General features: G+C 37.2%; 1 protein-coding gene across 2 annotated transcripts in view; it reads left to right on the top strand.

Annotated features, from left to right (window-relative positions):
* Window positions 1–376: 376 nt before the first annotated feature.
* Window positions 377–6000, top strand: part of Tsp74F (Tetraspanin 74F) — a 43317-nt gene continuing 37693 nt past the window's right edge. The window contains exon 1 of one of the 2 annotated variants that reach the window (XM_073987293.1): window positions 377–537. The gene's annotated coding sequence lies outside the window, so the exon portion shown is untranslated. Of the gene's footprint in view, window positions 643–6000 lie in introns of both variants that reach the window. The other variant, XM_073987295.1, reaches the window with a different exon arrangement.

Below are 6000 nucleotides of genomic sequence, written 5' to 3'. Positions count from 1 at the left end.
TACATATGAAGAAGACCTACTGATCTTCTGTAAAGAAGATTGCCTACTTGCCTTGATGAAGAAGAAGAACACCTACTGGTCTTCTCTCGTTATTTCCACTTTTCGAAAAACCTGTAAAGCCCCCTAATGTTGTTTTTATTTCTTTTTCCCAATTTTTTGGTTAAGAGATTTGAGGAGATTATGCTTCACAACTTAAGATATATGAGTACTCATATCTCTCTCAATATCCCAACACTTAATATATACCTCGTTTATATTCCACATGAATTGAATCTTATGAAGCTCTGAGAAGTTACCATGATTAGGAGAGTGTGTTTGTGTGTTTTTGGTTCGTACCTCTCTATTTGCTTAGCTTGTCGATACAAAGCCCCTCTTTGTTGGTAGAAATTATAAAAAACCCCAACGTCAAAGTGTTCCCAGTCTTAGTACAACGACGGTATTGAAAGTAAACGAACGGTGGTCGTCGAACGGTCTTAAAGAAGACAACGGGCGGTTAAAAAAAACATACACACAACAAAGAAAACCGATAAAAGTTTGGTACGACGAGAAAAAGAAAAAGAGAAATATAGAAAAAAACCAAAAACAAAATTTTTTGAAATAAAAACAAAATATATACCAAAAAAAGCGGGCAAAATTAATAAAGTAAAAGTTGCGATTTTGTTTTTTAAATATTTTTCATAAAGAAGCAGAAAATGGAAAAAAGTTTTCAAATAAAAAAAATGAAGGAAAAAGTTGTTTTGAAATGTTTGAACAATTTCCTAAATTTTTGTCTGTTGATTTTAAGGCAAAAAAAGTGCCAATGCCATAGTTTTTCATGTCATCTGAGTTTGTTACGGCTATGCTGTTGCTGTTGAACCCTCATAAAATAGAAACAATTATGCAATAATTTATTGGTGTTGTTGTTGTTATTGTTGCTGGTGATGTTGCTGTTGTTTGCCGCTGTTTGGTTTTATTTGGTTTGGTGTAGGCTTTTGCAAAGTGAATTTGAAAACAAGTTTTTTTTGGGTTTTTCTTTGATTATTTTTGTTTGTAAATTAAATTGTAACCCAAATTTCAAATCGTTGCCTAAAATTTGCAATTTAGACTTTTGAGAACCGCACAAAACTGGCTGCTGTAATCGGTCTTTAGAATTTATTAGCCAGATTAGACAACCATGCAAGTGACTTGTCATAAAAAAATATTTTTGGAATTAAGCAAAAAGAAAAATATTAAAAAATGGAAATATAAAAAAATTAAAATTATACGGGCATAAAATAATCGCATAAGCGAAACAATAATAATAAACAAAATATCATTACAGTGGAACCCGTTGAGCGCAAATTAAAAAAAAAAAATATTTTTGAAAATTTCGCCTGTTAGGGCGAAGATCAGTTTTAATATTAATTTTAATGAGCTGCTACCAACGGCGAAACCGGTCACATAATGGTGCTAGTGTGGGTTCGAATTTTCGGCTTTCCCTTTTCACTTGCAAAAAATCAATTGGTCATTAAGCTCGACTCCAGAGAGAAATTAATTTAAAATGAAATATTTTTGATTAGTCATAGAATTTTCAAATCCTAATGTTTCTTTGTGAAAGTGTTGACATGTTGATGACCTTCAATGTTGAGGCAATATGTAACCTCCCTTTTGGCATTAAGGGTGAACCAGCTGGTATGAACAGTCAAAGCGAAAAACTGGTAATATTTTTAAAGACCTAAAAGGCTAGAACCATGAATTGTTTGAAAACAGTTTTCAAAGACCAGAAGAGCTAGAAATATTTATATTTATATGAAGAATATTTTGTTTAAAAACCAGTAGAACGACTTAGGATCAATGGAGATATAAAAAATGCTTCAGAAGGACTTTCAGGACTATACATGAATTTTGAAAAAAAAAAATATTGAACCATAAACTAAATTGGGATCTTCATTTAGATCTACACTTGTGGTTTTTTTTCAAGTAAGGACGTATCAGTCAGCTGTGCTGACGGAGAAATACCCTCAGTCACTGACCAAGAAAAAAACAGCAAAAGCAAACCAAACACAATAATTATGCCGTATATAAAATATATTGGTTTTATATCACGACTTTGCTTTAAAATCTGTATGTACCGTAACGTGGGCTTACACCAAATCATTGACATATACCAAACATTTTTGGCAACCAAACTACCGCATAAAGGACTTAAAATATTAAATTATATTAAAATAAGTTCGAAAAAAAAAAATGTTTGAAAAAGTTTTAGAGTTATCTTGCATAATTATCCGAATTTTATGTGGGAGGTACCCGAAGGAGTGGACCGATATAGTCTATATTTTAATCCCATACTGGACTGGATGAAATAATACGATTTGCAAAGCCGGCATCAATCAAAAACTCCCTGCGAGGATTATCTTGCGGATTTGCCATTTTGGTTGGTGCCGTCAGGGTTTCTTGGAGCTTTTAGGCCAATATCTTAGGAATTATTGACTTACTCCGGCAAAAAATTGTACCGTCGTAAAGCGAGCCACAAAAAAAACATACTGAAAAAAATTTCAAAAAGATTCGTGAGGAGCTCTTAAAATTCACTTTATCCGAATTTTGTGTGGGAGGTACTCGAAGGAGTGGACCGGTACAATCCATATTCCAACCTTATACATGACTGGATGAAATAATACGATTTGCAAAGCCTGCATCAATCAAAAACTCCCTGCGAGGTTTATCTTGCGGATTTGCCATTTTGGTTGGTGCCGTCAGGGTTTCTTGGAGCTTTTAGACCAATATCTTAGGAATTATTGACTTACTCCGGCAAAAAATTGTACCGTCGTAAAGCGAGCCACAAAAAAACATACTGAAAAAAATTTCAAAAAGATTCGTGAGGAGCTCTTAAACTTCACTTAATCCGAATTTTGTGTGGGAGGTACTCGAAGGAGTGGACCGGTACAATCCATATTCCAACCTGATACATGACTGGATGAAATAATATGATGTACAAAGCCTGAAATCTTGCGGATTTGCCATTTTGGTTGGTGCCGTCAGGGTTTCTTGGAGCTTTTAGGCCATTATCTCAGGAAGTATGGACTTCCGCAAGAAAAAAATTGTACCGTCGTAAAGGGAGCCGCAAGGAAAACTTACTGAAACAAATTGCAAAACCATCCGAGAGGAGCCCTTAAACTTCACTTTATCCGTATTTTGTGTGGGAGTTACCCGAAGGAGTGGACAGATATAGTTCATATTCGAACCAGATCTATATCTGGAAGGAATAATACGATGTGCAAAGTTTTGACCAAATAGATTGCCCCCTTCAAGTGTTATCGTTCACACCATTTTACAGAAAAATTTTGAACTTTTGTGGGGGAGGTACCAGAAGGAGTGGACCGAACTTCAACTAAGTTTGGACGAAATATTACGATACCCAAAATTTGGTTCGAATCGGTTGAACTGTTCGAGAGTTATCGTGCGCACAAGCCAGACAGACAGACATTTTTCGTATCAAAGTGTATATACCCTTCTAGCCTAAAGGCTGAGGGTATAAATATATTTTTCCCAGGACTCTCGATGGTTTTAAAAGACTTTCAGAGCTAAAAATGATAAATATATTTGCTTGGAGGACATGGAAGCTAGAAAAAGAGATGGCTACAAGGTTTCTAGTTTAAATTCAAGGATGTTGAGAATTCTGGTGGAGGATTTAAAAATATTTTTCTCAGGGCTTTTGAAAGGGCACGCAGAACGAGGCATTTGTAGAAAACCCTCAGGTCCCACAATGGTCTATTATCCCTATACCTGCCGAGACAACATTTTAATGAGCTCATCTTCTGCTATGCGAACCTCAAATGAGTTCCACCATTACTAATGGGACTCCTAAAGAATTATTTCTTATTATTCGAGCCCCGAATGAACTTTTCCTCCACTAGTTGGACCTCTTAAGAGCACTTACTATACCAATTGGACTTCTATTCAGCTTCTTCTCTATTCTTTAGGTTGTTAGAAAGCTCGGCTTGATAGTTGGAGGGATGACGAGCTTCTCCTCTGCTATTAAGACCCATCATTTCTTATCAGACCCTTAGAGAAATCCTCTTTGTTATAACCTCCACCATATGGAGGGTATAATTAAATTTGTCATTCCGTTTGTAACACGTCGAAATATTCATCGGAGACCCTATAAAGTATATATATTATTGATCAGCATAAAATTCTATGTCGATTTGACCATGTCCGTCTGTCCGTCCGTCCGTCTGTCTGTTGAAATCAAGATACAGCTCGCAGTTTTAAAGATAGAGAGTCAATATTTGGTACAGAAGTTTTTATTATTTGCTGGATGGTTGGTATTGAAAATGGGCTATATCGGTCCACGTTTTCATATAGCCCCCATAGAACGGTACCACCCGATTTTCGGTATTTTGAAGGTACTAGCATCATTATCACACCGAAATTGCTGAAATTTGGTACTTAGTCTGCGTTGGAGGTATAAAACCTTCCCCCTGAATTTTGTCGGTATCGGGCCATGTCTTCATATAGCCCCCATAGAAGCGTACCTCTCGATTTTCGGTATTTTGAAGGTTTAAGTTTCATTATCACACCGATATGTCTGAAATTTGGTACTTAGTCTACGTTGGGGGTATAAAACCTTCTCCCTGAATTTTGCCGGTATCGGTCAACGCCTTCATATAGCCCCCATAGAACGGTACGTCCCGATTTTTGGTATTTTGAACGTTGTGGCCTCAATATTCCACCAAAATAGCTGAAGTTTGGTATATAGCCTTTGTTGGGGGTATAAAATTTCCCCCTATAAATTTGTCGGTATAGGTCTACGCCTTCTTGTAGTCCCCATAGAACGGTACCTCCCGATTTTCGGTATTTTGAAGATTGTGGCCCCAATTTTCATCCGAAATGGCGGAAATTTGGTATTTAGACATCGTTTGAGGGTTCTCAACTTTCCTTTTTAATTTTGTCGTATAGGTCCACGCCTTCATGTAGCCCCCATAGAGCGGTACCTACCGATTTTCGGTATTTAGAAGATTGTGGCCTCAATTTTCATCCGAAATGGCTGAAATTTGGTATTGAATTTTCTTTAAGTCTAAAAACTTTCCGTCAGATATTTGTCGGTACAGATCGACGTTTTGAAATAGAACGGTGCCTCACATTGTTTTCCCGAAATTGCTGAAATTTTGTATTAAGTCCTCTTTTTACACGAATTGAAACTATTTTTTCCATTTTACTTCAATACATCTCGTGGTGGAGGGTATAACAAGTTCGGCCCGGCCGAACTTAACGCCGTTCTTACTTGTTCGTTGTTGGTCCTTAACATTATGAGCATCTTCCCAGTTCAACCTGGGATAGTCATACCTCTAATAAGCTCTTCGCCTATAAAATAATCAACAAATGTTCACCCCCGAATTGTTATACCCTCAGCATTTATGCTAACGAGTTGATTTAGCCATGTCCGTCCGTCTGTTTGTCTGTCTGGGTGGCTGGAGCGCACGATAACTCTCGAACAGATTAACCGAATCGGTCCAAAATTTGGCTTTCGTAATATTTTGTGCAAACTTAGTTTAAGTTCGAAGATGACGGTCCACTCCTTCCGGTACCTCCCCCACAAAAGTTCAAAAATGTTCGGAAAATTTGTGCGGACGATAACTCTTGAAGCAAGTAACCGACTTGGTCCATACTTTGCACATCGTGAAGTTTCTACCAGACTTAGATGAGGTTCCAATATGGCCTTAATCGGTCCACTCCTTCGGGTACCTCCCACACAAAATTTCGGAAAAGTTCAGTTTAGGACCTGTTCTCAAATTTCGTTGATTTTTATTGTAGCATCTGATATTCACTGCCCCGCTTACGACGGTACATGTCTCATTAAGGGCAAGTCCATACTTCCTGAGAAAATAGCCTGAAAGATGCAAAAAACCCTATGACACCCTGTGTAGTGGTTGGAGCGTAAGACAACTCTCGAACGGATCAACCGATTTGGACCAAAATTTGGCCTTCGTAATATTTTGTCCAAACATAGTTTAAGTTCCATCATAAGCCATATCGGTCCAC

This window comes from Musca autumnalis, unplaced genomic scaffold (assembly GCF_047663935.1).
Source record: "Musca autumnalis isolate F117 unplaced genomic scaffold, ASM4766393v1 scaffold_4, whole genome shotgun sequence".
Lineage (NCBI taxonomy): Eukaryota > Metazoa > Arthropoda > Insecta > Diptera > Muscidae > Musca > Musca autumnalis.
This window is presented reverse-complemented; position numbering and strand designations above follow the sequence as displayed.